Here is a 15390-nt window from a genome sequence, read left to right as displayed (position 1 = left end):
TGTTGTCTATGTTCAGCTACGTAGACTCATTTTGCCCCCCCAAAATAAGTCGATGCCCCCCTTGTTAAACTCGTCTGGAGACGGGGCTGGTGTGTAGTTCTCTAGATAAGAGGCTGAACAAGCAGCCGTGTATTTTGCCACCTGGGCGGTGCGGAGCGGTGAAGAGACGCTGAGGGAACCGTATCTGATGGGGAAACAGTAACACCAGTATTGTGAGTAGTTTCTTCTTCTGTGGATTGTAGGAAGCAGCTATGTTTTGCGTCATACTATGCATGAGCTGGGGATTCTCTGGAAGAAAAGATCCGTTTTCTCGGTTTACACGACAACGGAAAACGGTACGTTTCAGAAACATCGCACTCTGGAACCCGTTTTCAATCTGTGCCGTTGTCAGAGAAAACATTCGTTGGTTTCGTGTAAATGCGCACTACAAACGCAACAAAACTCTTCCGTTTTCAACCGAAATCGTTGTCGTGTAAACGGGGCCTGAGTTAACACAGAGTGAGAAAAAGGAAGAAAACAAACAAGTGGTTTATAGTTGTTCTTCAACGGTTTTTCTGCATTATGAGTCATTTGATAAAATATCACTTGCTGGCACTCATAGACTGTGCATGAAACAATAAAAAAAGAATATAGAGAAGATAATACATTATTCAGGTATGGAGGGAAAAAATACCCTTCATTTCATATACAACCATCATGCAAAATGGAAGTGCATCTCAATTGACACACAAAAGCTTAGATTTTTTCTCAAAATGCCATTCATTTAAACCCCAGTAGCAATAGCTGGCTAAGCTTATCTGAGCTGGAATATGGCTACTTCCTGTTTCAGATTGTGCTCGATTTACAGACTCAGCTGAATAGGCTGAGGTGGGGTATCACATTCAAATCACTGCGCTACATGATGTTGTTTTAACAGAGAACATGCAACACAAAAAATACGAAAGCTATCATAGGCTAAAAAATGACATCATTTTACTTATTCTTAGATCACATCCACCCATTGGTCATGAATAGTCGACACTGATCTAATTGGTGATAATGAGCTGAATAATACTGCATATCATAAAGAAAGAAAAAAAAAAAATGACCCGTCATTTTTTGCCAAAATTGATTTTGGCAAAATAAAAAGACCTTCATCATTTATCATTTTCACTGTCTTTCCTTTAAGGGTTCAGAGACTACCTGCCCTCGTTGTTTTACTGCTTTGTCTGTTCCTGTTCTGTAAATGCTAACAGAAGTTAGAAACTGAGAGGACAGTACAGCTTCGTTCAAATCTGTCACCGGGGAAACAATTCGTCTCATTACCACAAAATTTGGAAATCAAGACAAGAGACTTCATATCGCTCTTCCACTTTTGCAATTGTACTTTCTAATTCTCTGACATTTCTTTTTTTTTCTTCTTCTTCCAGCCATTTCCTATTTTCTTCCACTGTGGGAGTTTTGCAGGTGACTATTACCAAAGCGAATGCTGTTTGGTCTTTGTACCCAAATGAACAAAATGGAAATGTCAACTAAAATTATAGGACAGGCAAATGTGCTTTTAAAGTGGTGGGATACTTAGCTAAAAGCAGCTGAAAGTGAATCAGAAGCCCTCCTAACATGAACTAAATAAGCATTATTAACTTAATAACATCCAAATGTTCTGCCTCTGCCAGAAATATTGAATCACTGTCATCCTCACAGTCTTACGTTTAGTAAACTGTTAGATTTCATGGGCATTTAAACTTTTCTTCTAAATAATATATTTGGAAAGTTGGGTAGATTTTTATTGTCCGCCTAGAGCTTAGCGACAAACATGCTAATTAAGGAAAATCGTAGAGAACAATGTGGTCATGGAAGAATAGACAGCACTTTGATAAATGTGATCAATTCCCATTGATATTAACACAGCATATAAAAATACATCACATTATCATGCTTACCTGGTACCATACACCTCTAAAATACAGTATACGACGGAAATTTTACAAGTATCATTTATAACATGCAACCTTTATGAAATTCCAGCAGGGGACCTTGAAGGTTTCCCAAAATTTCACATAAATCCACAATTTCAACATTTTTACTATAAACAAACAAACTTTGGCCCAGATTGTCTCACACTTTTAAAACTGCAGCAGATTCCTCAAATACTCCAGGCTTTGAATTTCACGCACCAGTACATCAAGACTGACTGCTCACTGTCTGACTGATTGATTGATGCAGGCTTAAGCATCATTAGCGGCTAATGGTTAGCCAGTCGTCAGAGTCTGACGCTTCTTTTAAGCAGTCTGCTGTCTGTCAGCTTCATTTCTAACTGAATTCCTTGAAGTGTCGCCACACATTATTTAGAACTTGTGCCTTCTTCAACGCTTTTGTAACACGCTGTCAGAGAGTCTGATGAGAAATATTTATTTACTCTGTCAGCGCAGCGGGGAAGCTCAACAACTATTTTGTTTTCTATAGCAAAATGAGATTTTAAAAAGCAGACGACATTAGGGAAGCATAAAAAGTATAAAACTTCAGCCAAATCTGTTGCTCATGGAACAAACAACTTATTTACAGAGTAGCAGATTAGCTAGCATTATTCTGCATGGTAGGGATTGATGCTTTCAATTGCGTTAGAATTCTCATATCCTTATATTTTTATTTAGACAAAGCGTCTGCTGTAAAATCTAATATTCCGACAATGTTTTTCATCTCACTTCAAAAATGGGTTTTACAATAAATCACTGCAACATGACCAACCATGACTAAAAATAGATAAAAGTTATCAATAGAAAGTAAACTCAGGTTTCGGTTTACAGCATCTTTATAAAAAATAGTAAGAGCGCTAAAGGTATTTGGAACTCATTGATGTGCCCTGTTTCTGTCGATTTTCATCTAGCTATACATTAATGCCACTAGAAAATGGCTAAATAAATGTAGAAATATTCTGTATGAGTTCCGTTTTGTCCCACAACGGGGAAATTTCTGTGTAACAGCAGCAAAGTGAAGGGCAGTAACACCGAAAAGACTCACACAGTACCAGAATATAAAACGTGTATAAAAACAGAATGAAGAATAAAAATACTGTACAGTGCACTGTGGGCAAAATTTCAACATAAATCCCATGTGGCAGATTCAGTTTCTGCAAGAGTCACAACTTCACTTCAAGTGAGGTGACAGACGGATAAAACGATGCCACGGAGAAACTACAGGAAGAGAAGCCATGAAATAATTAAACACATATTTAATTATACGCATTGGCTATTATTAGTTTGCTTTTTAATCGTTTAGTGAAATATGTAATAAATTCATTGTCTGTTAAATTATTTTAACATTTAATTAAACATTCATTTATTTCATGAAACATTTAATTAATGACTGAATGGTGTATTTATTTAATTAATTGTGACCCTTTTGACCGCCCGTGCTCTTTTGAAAGCCATAAGCAGGTCAAGGTAGGTCATTACGCAAGAGTCTTCATTCTATAAAACAGAACATATGTCTCGTATAAAGAGACTTTACCAGATTAGCTGGTAAATTTAGTTTGTAAAATGAGTTCTGTTAAGTTTTCCAAAGGAACAGTACAGCTTTTCAGACGTTCCAGGTGACCATCCAAGACCCGGGTAGAGGTGGGGAGAGAGGGGCTCACCTTTAAGTTGTGTCAATTTTTGTGGTGAAGTTGAAAATAATTTAAATATTCATTTTTCCGGTACATTTAAAACACTGAAAACACATTAATAGTCTATCTGGTTCATTTTAAGGAGTAACTTTCTTTTGAATGTTGAAATTAGGGCAAGGATGGAAACACTGGAACGTCATGTACTAATTAATTATTCCTAACCTTAGTCTGCACTCATGTGTCACTAAGGGCTTGTGGACAACCTGTACCCAGAGCCTGCATTCATAATAACCTGCCACTCAACTCATTTACAAGTTTAGCACTCTATTATTATTATTATGTTTTTAAGTATTTGCATTATTTCTCGAGTGTGAAACAATACTCGGTTTTCCTCTTTGTCAAAAAATGTCCAAGTTTAAAGCTATTAAAGTCTCACCCAATGGGAAAACTCCAGGCCTGGATGGTATTCCTAATGAGTTTTATAAAAAAAATTTCATCTGAACTGAACACAGAAATATTGAAAACTTTTAACTCAGCTATTGACTCACATCGATTCCCCACATCTATGAAGGAATCATTAATTACTGTTATCCCAAAAAAAGGGAAAAACCCTCTAGAATGTTCAAGCTACAGGCCGATAAGCTTATTATGTTGTGATGCAAAATTATTCACAAAAATATTATCAATGCGGATTAACAATGTTATAAAATCAATTATACACCCTGACCAAACAGGCTTTGTCAAGGGCAGAACCTCCACTGATAGCCTAAGGCGATTACTACATCTTATTTGGAAGGCCCAACAGTTAAGTGTTCCAGTAGCGGCCCCGTCATTGGACGCGGAAAAGGCGTTTGACAGGGTCAGCTGGAATTATCTCTACTAGACACTTACAAAATTTGGGTTTAGACAATCTTTTCGAGAAATAATAAAAATGATATACTCGGATTCAAAAGCAACGGTAACAACCAACGGATTGAGATCAACTCAATTCTTAATTGAACGCGGGACCAAACAGGGAGACCCCTTGTCACCCCTGCTCGTTATTATAGCACTCGAACTGTTAGCCCAAGCCATTAGACAAAATGAAGCAATAAAAGGTATAACAATGGGCGGACTAGAGAACAAAATGTTGATTTTTGCAGACGATGTACTGCTTCTACTGTCGAACCCTGAGGAATCTCTACCTCCTTTACTTGATTTGATCAATAATTACTCTGAATTATCCGGATACAAGATCAACTGGTCTAAATGTGAAGTAATGCCTCTATCAAAGTTTTGTTATAAAAGCCACATACAAAAGTGGAATTTTCAGTGGGTACCAAAAAAACTTAAGTACCTAGGCGTACTGCTGAACCCAGGCCTAGAAAATATTATTCTAGATAACTTTGAACCGGTCATAAATAAGATAAACTTGCTTTTAAAAGGGTGGGACAAACTGCAAATATCGTTGTGGGGTAGAGTTCAGGCCATTAAAATGATCATTACACCAAAATTAAATTACCTTTTTGCTTTACTCCCGCTCAAAATACAGTATTCTATATTTAAGACCTTGGACAAAATGATAAACAACTTTATTTGGGAGGGGAAAAAGCCTAAAATGTCTGCCATAAAACTCCAATCTAAAATTGAACATGGAGGATTACGACTACCTAATATGCAACTTTATCAGGAAGCTTTTTTAAGTGCACAAATAACATCACTTATGTTAAAGAAGCATGATAGTCCTATCTGGGTAAACTTGGAAGGTGAAGTAATTGCTCCATTCAAACCTTTTTATTATCTATCACAGCATTCAAAAGATGGAGTTAAATCCAATCCAATTATGATCCACACTAAAAACGTTTGGCAGCATTTACATAAAAAAGTAAATGCTTGTCCCTTCATTCAAGGAAATGCCTCAGTGTGGAATAACCCCAAAATAAAAATAGAGGGGAAATCGATCTTTTGGAGGAGCTGGCATACAAAAGGGATTGATAGTATCAACTGCTTCTTCCAAAATGATGACCTTACTGTCATTTCAACAACTTCAAGAATTATACAATCTACACCATAATGATTTTTGGAAGTTCCTACAAATAAGGGACCGCCTCACAAAATTAAAGAAACTGGAGGGTAATATACCCATGGAATCACCAATATACAATATGTTAAATAAACTGAAAAATTTCCCAAGATGAGTAAGTCACATTTATAACTTCCTGATTGAGAAAAATGGCAACATTAATACAGGACTTGAGAAAGTATGGGAATCAGAACTAAACAAAAAGTTCACAGAGGAGCAGTGGGGTACAATTGTCAAACAAATGTTGAATCCCATGAGAGATGCGCGCTCCAAATTGATACAGTTCAAAATTCTGAATCGTTTGTATTGGACACCAGTCAAACTATTTAGAGCTAAGATAAGTAACTCTGATATTTGCTGGCGATGTAAACAAACTCCAGGAAACTTACTTCATATGTTCATCACGTGCCCGATTCTAACTTCTTATTGGCAGAAGGTTATGGGAAAAATCAACAGCATCCTTAATTCAAACTTACTCCTGACACCAACTTTGGGACTCCTTAATTATTTAGATTACAAGGTTCAAATACAAACTGAAAAAACACAATGGTTAAAAATAGCACTCACCACAGCAAGACGAGTCATATTAAGACACTGGAAAGGCCAAAATATCCCTACCTATACAGAATGGTATACAGCACTTTCAGAGACCGCCTCTTATGAAAGACTCATTCACAAAATAAATGGCCAGTTTGAGGCATATCAGAGTATATGGGAATCATTCTTAAAACTAGAGAGGAGAGATTCAAATAACAAGGGTCCAAAATAAATAGATACAATGTGTGTGTACATTTTATTTTATTTATTTATTTATTTATTTATTTTCCCCTTTGCTTTAGCTCTGACTGGTTGAGAGGGGGAGTATGGGAGGATTGGGAGGGGTTTAGGGGAGAAAATGTTAAAAGCTAAGTCCTTCTCTGTATAATTACCTAATGTTGTATTCTTTACTGTGCTGATATTATCAATATTGATATCACTGTACGTTTCATTGTTGAAAGATTTAATAAACATTGAAAAATGAAAAAAAAAAGTCCAAGTTGCTCCTTTCCTTCTTATGCATGAACACGTCGAATCGACACCTGCTCAGCAGTCGTTTAAATCTGTTTATGTTTCTGTGCCATATAAATGTTTACTCACAACATTTAGCACCTTTTTAGACCCTTTTAGCAACTTTTTTTTTTTAAGGAAGCACCTGGGAAGAAGCAGCTAGCAACCTTGCATTACTCATTCCTGCAGGCTTAATTAAGAGCTTGGGCTGATGCATTACCATAATTATGAGAATATGGGAGCAGAAGAGGAAGCAACAGAGACGGCATGTCAACTGGCAAACATTCAAATATGGCTGACACGAGACGCATAAAGGCTTTTTGTTGCTTTTTTTTATGTAGCTATAAATACAGCAGAGAAGCTACTTTGATGGAGATAAAAACTTAGAGGTGATACTATGGTGATGGTGGCCTAGAAGGGTCAACAAAATGCAAAAGCAATAACGTAACAAAGTGACAATACAACCACAAAAGCTAAAGAACAGCAAAAAACCGAAACACAGCAGCAAAAAGCCACAACAACAAAAGTAACGACGCAAAAATCACAGTCACAATGTAAAGGCAAAAGGCTACAACAGAAGTGATAGCAAAACGGAAGTTTAGCTAACCTTGCTAGCATAGCTTCAGTTTTAGAATAAATTCCAGTGTGGTTCTCATATCTTTTGTTGTTGAGTTGTGATGTTTGTCGTCAAATTGTGGCTTTTGTTATTGCGCTTTTTTCATTACATTGACTCTTCTGGAACACTCCATAATACATGTGAAAAACAGCAAAGTAGCAATATTACCAACGCAAGTGCTTATTACAAAAACAACAGTTTCAACCTGAGAGACATACGCGCCAACTTTGACCGTGTTGGTATGAGTCCAAAAAGTGGCAATGACAAAACAGCTTTGTGCAATATACCAAATATACATACAAGTCATTTTTACGAAATGACTTTCCAGTCACACGCTGATCGCTGAATCACTAATTAGCTGATGAAACAGGCAAAGAATGAAAACAATGTGGGGTGTATTTGGAAGGGCGCCTGGTGATGTTTTATGCTCATCCTTTTATCTGAACAAGACTCCTTGACAAATTGCCTGAGGCTCTATCTATTGGTAAGTCCCTTTTCTGAATATTTAAATGAGAACAGCAGCAGTTTAAAAAAAAGTGCCTGCTTATAAAGATGGCTCTACATGTTGCTTCCCTCAAGTCAATTTGAAAGACAGAAGGATAAATCGGAATTTGCTTAAATTTCCCACCCATATGTAAAAAAAGACAGAACTCTGCTGATAAAATCTACACATGCACAGGATCGTTTTTTTTCTTCTTTCCTTTATTTTGTTACCTGATCAATATTCCACATGACATTTAAAAGTAATTGTTAAAATTATTAACTTGCAGAGTTTAAAGACTAGACAACAAACAGAACCCGAGAACTTAAATGAGATTTTCTCCACTGATGTATTGGAAAGCCTTTAGCTAAATGCTAACCTTTCCCTCTGGAGGCTTGTCAGTGATAAATGCAGAGACATGAATCAGCCCATATGGCAGGCAGAGAGATAGAAGCATTGAGCGGCAGAGATAACTGCTTCCCAGTATTAGATTATAGAAGAGTAGATAACATTTTGGCTTCTCTCTGTTCACAAATTGAGGCCAAAAAAAAGGCTTTGACTTATAATATTACTATTTTTTTTTAGAGGAAACAGCTCATCAAGATTTACACGAGGTCTTAACGAGGTCTCGTGATGAAATATGAAAGACATTAAATGAATGATTGTGTGTTTTTTTTAGTTTTTCCTTCTTCCCCTGTCGGCGCCATGTTTTGTGCATTTTCCAGATAAACTGGGACTCATCAAACGGTGGATAAAGCAGAGAGAGGAAATTTCAATCTGCTTCAAAACACAAACATGCTTTTCTTTTTCTTTTTTTAAACTTTCGCCAAGTCATTTTAATTTCCAAATCCTGGCATGTAGTATAAAATAAACACTGTGAGCTGACAATGAAAGCTAAGTTCAATATGACAGTAAGCAGAACATATTGGTTCCAAACTGACAAACATTTAACTCCACAAAACTGAACTCCTTCCAGCCGCAAACAGGCTTGATTTTGTGTGACGTTATTTTGCGACAACATAGGGAAACACTTCACATGATGTCGCTAGTCTGTGGCTAAATCACAAAGTGTCAAGATTTCCCCAGAGGCTGATCTGTAGTGATCTATTACACCGTAGAGCCAAAAGTCAAGAAAAGGACTAATCTGGAATAATGTATTATCGGACCTAATGCATCATTCAGATCATCAGACAGCAACGTAGGAGAAAACTCGCAGAAGAACAATCACAGTTTAGTATTATGTAAAATCAACGTTTTTGAGCTTTACTTTATGTTATAAAGTTATTCCCTCATCAAAAACATTCCTGGAGTGATTCTATGATTCTTTCAGTCATGTTTGAGAAATCCTTTATTCTCCATTTATGGCAAACATTCAGCTGTGCAATACACCTTGGTGGGCCTAGCTCCGCCTTCGAAGACGGAGCTCCACCTCAGAGCTGCATTTTCCAAGCTTCCACCTCACAGAGAGGCCCTCCGTCTCCCCCACTCAGCTCCTTCAGACTAGCCAGAAGCAATTAGCAAACATCTGGCGAAGAGAAGTGATGTTGTGATGGTTTTCTGAAGGCGGAGTTTCAGAAAGAGCAGTTTTTAAAGTGAGGGAGGCCCAAATTAAATTACAAAGTCAAATTTCTTTCAAGTCATATGTGATATGTACAATATTTTTTTTTTACAATAACTGAAGGCAACAATGTTACTTGATTAGTTTGGGCCTCCATATGATATAGTTTTCTTGATTTCCTGCATTCAAACAAAAAAGAATCGTCTTTAATAGCTGTTTTGCATTACTATGGGTGATGAGATTAATCAGTAGTAGTGCTAAGCTAAAAGTTCATCGTGGCAGCTTTTACTACTCTCTGTGTGCATGCAGTGATTCCGGAGTTGCTCAGAGTTTTCTAGTTGGAATTACAACTTTTTGGAGCGTTCTTGTTGTTTATTTCCAACTGGGAATGAGGAGAATCTGGGGTTCCGAATTCAAAGAAAACACACCATATGGCTACCAAACTTTCCTCCAAAAGAGATGGACGAGAAGAATCCCTCTGTACAAACTGATCATCTCACTTTAATTTCCATAGCATTTACTTAAAGACAAGGCTGAGCAAAATTAGTTTGACGTGCAACAATACCGCTGAATTTTGCGATAGAAAAACAAATCATAGAAAAAGTGTTTTTGTCTTTTTAGCTTGTATTCATTACAAACACAGACGTCAATCCAGCTAAAAAATATATATATTTTTTTATTAAAAAGCTTGCTAATCATGTGCAATTTAATTTTAGTAAAAGTGCAACACTGTCTTTAAAAAAAAAAGAAACCAAGGAGAAGATGAACCTGCTCTCCAAGTTACGAGGCGAGTTCATTTGAACAAATGTGAAGGTAGAGCCGTACGTGCTGCAGAGTCAGTGGCCCGGTTCTAACAGTACTCCTGCTAAATCAGCACAAAACCATGTCCCAGTTTCAGTCTCCATAGTTCTACGTTGGTAATTCATACAGCTCAGGCGGAGGCAGCTCAGGGCTGTGTCAATCCGTGCTTCCATATATCACGGCCTGCGCAATCAGATGGTTGATAAATGAACACCTGCTGCTACGATTTTAATGTAAAAATATGCTTGAAGATGTTTTTTTAACATAAAAATAACGTATTTTCAAGTCAAGCACATCAATGAACTGCTGTCTAAATTTAAAGAAAAAGCATAAGGGCATTACAGAATAAGAAGTGCCATACTGTAACACTACCTGCCTGCCCTAACTTCTTCCTAAATCAGACAGTGACTTGTCCTCTACGCAGAGAAAGACGTTGTTAAAAAGGGATTAGAAACCAACTTGTGCAAACATGACAATGTTCCAAGGTAGAAAATCAACCTTGGGAAACGTCAGCGTTCTCTAATCTGTGGAAAAGTGTTTTCTCATTTACGCAACAGCTAAGATTTCCGTTTTTAGCTCGCTGGGGTAGTCACTGTTGACGAACGCGCAACGTCAGTTTGTGTGTGTGAAGGTTTTGACTCTCAACTGCACACACACTCAGGCGCATCAGATGAGCCTGAAGCGGTTTTCAACGTTATTAGACCAGAGTAATCATTTCAAAATGCTGCAGAATTAGACCAGTGGGGCTTATTATATGAGCAATACAACTAGATGTAACTTAGGTAAAAGAGACACCCAGTACAACAACATCCAGATCCACATGGAATGGACAGTACGAGTTAGACAATAATATGTTCTGCTTTCTGTCAGAAGTTGATATACAGTCACAATGGTGATGGATTACACTATAACTTTGACCTTTTCATAATGCATTTACTCTGTTTCTTTATATACAGCAAATAATTTCCAGAATATTTCTAAAACTCTAAATAACTTGTTTGATATTTGACTACTTTCTTTGGAAGAATTTATCGTTTCTTACATTTGACCTGTGTTTGGGATTACTGTCCTGCTGTAAGACTCAACTGTGTCAAAGTTTTAACCATATATCCCAGACCCAACCGTCAAAAGGCTTCAGCCTGCCAACGAGTGAAAACTGTTGGAAAACCGAAGTGAGAGCAGGTAAGTTTTATGGTCAGAGAAAAGAAAAGATTCCAAATGAAATCAAACTCATGCAAACAGTTACTGTTTCTAAAAGGGGTAAAAATCAACTTTTTTGAGCTTTGCATCATGTTATTCCCTCATCAAAAATATACTTGGGGTGTTGCTTTGATTATTTCATGCATGTTTGAGAAATCCTTTAATTTCCCATGGCAACCATTCAGCTGTGCAAAATACCTGGTTTGACCTAGATCCGCCTTTCAGCTCCTTCAGACTAGCCAGTAGCAATTAGCAAACATGTGGTGGAGGTGTACATCTGCTGAGCTACTCCTCAGTGCAACACTGGTAAAAATGGTTGTTAAAGGGTTAATAGAGGAGTGATGCTGTGATGACTTCCTGAAGGCGGAGTTTCAGGTAGAACAGGAGGTTTTGAAGAGACAGAGGGCCAACTTCAAGATGTTAAATTGCAAAGTCAAATTTCTTTTAAGTTATATTTGATACATATACTTTTAGAAGTGAGGTTAACATAGTTACTTGACTGTACTACAAAAGGACACAATGTGGGTACAAAATACACAATACTGCCATTTTGAAATTCATTCTAGGTGTGTGTTGTATCACCCATTTCATCCTTGAAAAAAGGAGCAATTTAAATATATCAATAATCCCAAATTAAATACCATGAAATGTCAGGGTTATACTTTATTGGCTGTGGAACTAAAACCCCCCACATACTCATTTTGTGGAGGTCCACGAGTACACGTGGAGGTCCACGTGTACATATGTAAGTATGTTCTTACATACTTACAAAGTATAAAGTTAAGCTGGGACACTAATATTGCCGACATACAAAATAAATCGCAGTTGTGTTTGAGAGGTAACAGACGTCAGTTCTGAAATGAGTGGAAAAACTCATTTTTTCCACTCATAGTGGAAAAAGAGTACATACTCACATACTTACAAAGTATGTAAGAACATACAGAAGTGAGTCCAAGTCTTAGTCCAATCTGAATCAACAAATAATAAAAACATATATACATTTCTCAAATAAAGCTACTGCCAAAACTATTCCTTCTTGTCTTGGCAGTGGTGTACTTTTGACTGAATGCCCAGAGTTCATAGCATACAACCACATTAAATGCATATCTTATTTATCCCCTGTACTGTGGGCTCATCCTAATATAGCTATGGCTTTGGGTAAATGGATTTAAATGGAACATTCAAATAGAAGTCATGTTCTTATTTGCACCGCTGCTAAGGATTAATATGTCACACTAATGTAGTCTCAGTGATGTATACACTGATGACACCTAAACGCCGGCGCTCCCAAATACAAGCCTGTGAACCTGCGCCGGAGCTCATCCTCCTAAAAGCACACAGGCAGCACACACACTCACGCACGCACGCACGCACACACACACACACACACACACACACACACTTCTCTTTTAATCTACAAATGAGTTGTGTTGTTAGTTGACGCTACAGTGGCTATTGACAGTGAACTAGCAGTATGGGTGATAGGCTGTTTGTCTAATAACCAAGGCTGCATTTCAATTTCACAACTGACTGAACAGCCTGCTTAGCCACACAAGACTGATATGACACCAGGCTTAGCAAGAGGCTCTTTTTAAAAAAATAGTTTTTGTTGTTGTGTGTTTTCGCTGCGGCTGAGAAAGATAATAGCAAAAACTCACACATTAACCTCATCGTCTGGAGTGAGCCCTGAAACAGGTTGAGCAATGAGAAACTTTTTTTTCTTTTTTGTGGAGATAAGCACACACTCGCAGATGCAGAAATACAAGAGACGTAAAAAGCGCAGTGTCTACCCCCCTTCCCCCCCACACCCTCTGCGCGGTCCCCACGGGTGCCCACCATTATGTTAGCCAAGCTTGAAAGTGACTTTCCCTTTCTGCTCCTCCCTTCGGGCCTAGCCTGCGCGATACACACAGACAGCGCTCCATGCCTCGTCTAATTAAAGACTCGGATATGGTGCCTCCCTCTGCTTCTGCCTCTGCGTCCCCTTCCTGTCTGGATTCAGCATCTCGGATTGCTTTCCAAACTCGCGCTGAGGGACTTCTGCAGTTCTACAAGATGCCAAACATGGTGCGAGTCGATACGGTCCCAGGTGGAAGTTCGACGGGGGGTCAGAGAGAGGGGAATAATGTCTCAGAACGTGAACAAATAGCCATCAGGTGTTTCCTTTCAACATCGGTAGAGTTGCTGTCTTTCTCTTAGTGACTGCAAACAGTTACAAGAAGTGATGGAGGTTATCCTTCTCTCTCACAGTTATCGAAAAACAACCACTTTCTTCAATGCTACAACACCCTCTTCCTCTGCATTCCCTTCCCTCGTTCCCCCCACCCCCAACCGCCAGTGGTCATCATTTGCTTTGAATTTAAGGACGCGCAGTATCCGAAGGCACTAAGTTAATTAGACATCGGGCCCTCTCTGTCTCACTCGTTATGTCGCCCCCTCTGAATATCTGCAGGCTCTGAGAACTATTGCTGCTTCAGTGAAACCACATACGCAAAAATGCTTCAACGGATCGGCCCGTCTTTGGCTGACTATGTGGGTGTTTGGTTCCCTGGGCTTCTTGGTATTCTGCAAGATTGATTAATTTAATTGTCTGACTGAAATCTGCAAAACAGACTTTTTTTTGTTTTTTGGTTGCCTGGTTTTTCCTCCATATAGATCCTTACTCTGATTATTCTCCACCCCCCAAAAATAGGTCGGCATCCTCATCAATCCTGTCAAAACAGGAGAAGGGTGAGGAGTGCACTTTGACTCGCATGTCAGTGTCACAACTCCTTACTGTGTAGATGTCTGAAGTGTTGCCCGTGGCCGTGTTAGGTAACCTTGCATGAAGAACTTAAAAGATGCAGTCTGTTCATCTCCACAGGGGGGGAGGACTGTGACCCTTCCAGTCATCGCTTAAAGAGAAGACCATCACCTCCCTACGTGGAGAACCGTATGCTAGGATTTTGAAGTGCATGAAAGTGGAGTAAAGGTAACACAATGTAGCTTAAAAAAAACCCACCTCTAAAACTGTTCCTCGTGGCAGCATGTTGGAGTAGCTCTGTTGGTTCTGGTTTGTTCTTTTTGCTATTTTAATTGTTCCTTTTTGTTCATGTATTGCTTTTTGGGATAATTATTCCGTCTGCTTTTGTATGTTCTGCAGCAAGAAAGATTTTTCTTGTTCCTCTTTTAAAGACACTGCATGAACAAATTTACTTGTGTTTCTTATTTAAACAAAATTCTGTTTTTGACATTAACAGAATACTAACAAGGCTTTGCGCACATTCATAATGTAATGGTTACCGTAGTAATGGTCATAAGGTGCTGCATGGTCGGCTGTACAAACAGACAAGGATACAAACCAAGTGTGTCATTGTAATTTCATTGTAAACCTTTTAATGAGGACAGAAAACGACGATGGGTGGCAGCCGTCAATCGTAAGGACTGATATTCCAGGTGGGAATTGTAGCGGACAATGCTTAACGTTAAATCAAGATAAGATTATTTCTTTGATCCCTCTAGAAAATGAGATCTAGATCTCACTGGGGTTTTACCTGGTTAAATAATAAAAAATATATACTTTATAAATAAGTAAGATTAGTAAGTTGTATGAAAAAAAAACACTGGTTACATCTGCTCTGATTTACAGGGAATCGCTATTTACAACATAGAGGTATAAATCATGTCATGAGAATTCAGGCAAAGTTAGTGATTTAATCAAATCAGCAAAATCAGGAGGGAGAAAGTTTGTGTTAGTTTCTAAGCTAGCTATTTCCAACATGTGTAAATACCGCATAGGACCTCCAACTAGCTGAGTTATTCCCACAGACCAATTAGCTTCACTGGAACAAGTAGAAGCCATGGCTGTACTGGCAGAAAACTTAGAAAAACAATCGTAGTCTCTCAGTTTGACACTCCCATCTCTCACTTCCATCATGGCGCTTCGTGTTTTTAAAGGACGTAGTTGCTTTAAATATAGCTTTCACTATTTTTTTTTTTTTTTTTGGGGGGGGGGGGGGTTCAAGGGGATTTTTTTTGGGGAATTTTAAAAATTCAAAAA

The 15390-nt window shown here is 38.2% G+C and overlaps 1 protein-coding gene and 2 long non-coding RNA genes across 9 annotated transcripts in view; 1 reads left to right on the top strand and 2 right to left on the bottom strand.

Annotated features, from left to right (window-relative positions):
- Positions 1-9135, top strand: part of LOC106936453 (uncharacterized) — a 12639-nt gene extending 3504 nt beyond the window's left edge. The window contains exons 2-3 of the long non-coding RNA XR_001422144.1: positions 2236-2238; positions 9123-9135. This is a non-coding gene — a long non-coding RNA (uncharacterized LOC106936453). The remainder of the gene's footprint in view (positions 1-2235; positions 2239-9122) is intronic.
- nrxn2b (neurexin 2b) overlaps positions 1-15390 on the bottom strand; it is an 825611-nt gene that overhangs the window by 576793 nt on the left and 233428 nt on the right. The window lies entirely within an intron of this gene.
- LOC106936416 (uncharacterized) overlaps positions 133-15390 on the bottom strand; it is a 19226-nt gene continuing 3968 nt past the window's right edge. Inside the window, exons 2-3 of the long non-coding RNA XR_001422134.1 lie at positions 5088-5094; positions 133-483 (exon numbers count right to left, since the gene is read on the bottom strand). This is a non-coding gene — a long non-coding RNA (uncharacterized LOC106936416). The remainder of the gene's footprint in view (positions 484-5087; positions 5095-15390) is intronic.

The sequence above is a fragment of the Poecilia latipinna genome, unplaced genomic scaffold (assembly GCF_001443285.1).
Source record: "Poecilia latipinna isolate Pla-1442-1.1 unplaced genomic scaffold, P_latipinna-1.0 Scaffold6, whole genome shotgun sequence".
NCBI lineage: Eukaryota > Metazoa > Chordata > Actinopteri > Cyprinodontiformes > Poeciliidae > Poecilia > Poecilia latipinna.
The sequence above is the reverse complement of the archived record's forward strand: the minus strand, read 5'-3'. Positions and strand labels throughout refer to the sequence as shown.